Raw genomic sequence first — 271 nt, 5'->3', positions numbered from 1 at the left:
ACAACCCCCCAACCCTGAGGGCATTATGCTCCCCCCCAAACCTCCCCAACGCTTAGCTTCCCCCCCCTCCCGGAGCCAAAAAAAAAAGATATTTCTCAACCCTCTCCCACCTCCACGTGCGCTCCCCGCCGCCTCCCCCCTCTCCTCCTCCTCCGCCGGCTCCAGCCCTCGCACGAATTTCAGCAACTCCTGCAGCTTCACGACGCTTCTCCCTTCGAAAACAGCTCCTAGGCAATCCCCCAACAACGCTCCGGCCAAGCAGCCGCGGAAA

The 271-nt window shown here is 61.6% G+C and overlaps 1 protein-coding gene across 1 annotated transcript in view; it reads right to left on the bottom strand.

Annotated features, from left to right (window-relative positions):
* Window positions 1-264, bottom strand: part of ADPRHL2 (ADP-ribosylhydrolase like 2) — a 4,067-nt gene extending 3,803 nt beyond the window's left edge. The window contains exon 1 of the mRNA XM_009079019.1: window positions 111-264. The gene's annotated coding sequence lies outside the window, so the exon portion shown is untranslated. The remainder of the gene's footprint in view (window positions 1-110) is intronic.
* Window positions 265-271: the final 7 nt, after the last annotated feature.

This window comes from Acanthisitta chloris, unplaced genomic scaffold, assembly GCF_000695815.1.
Source record: "Acanthisitta chloris isolate BGI_N310 unplaced genomic scaffold, ASM69581v1 scaffold28727, whole genome shotgun sequence".
NCBI lineage: Eukaryota > Metazoa > Chordata > Aves > Passeriformes > Acanthisittidae > Acanthisitta > Acanthisitta chloris.
This window is presented reverse-complemented; position numbering and strand designations above follow the sequence as displayed.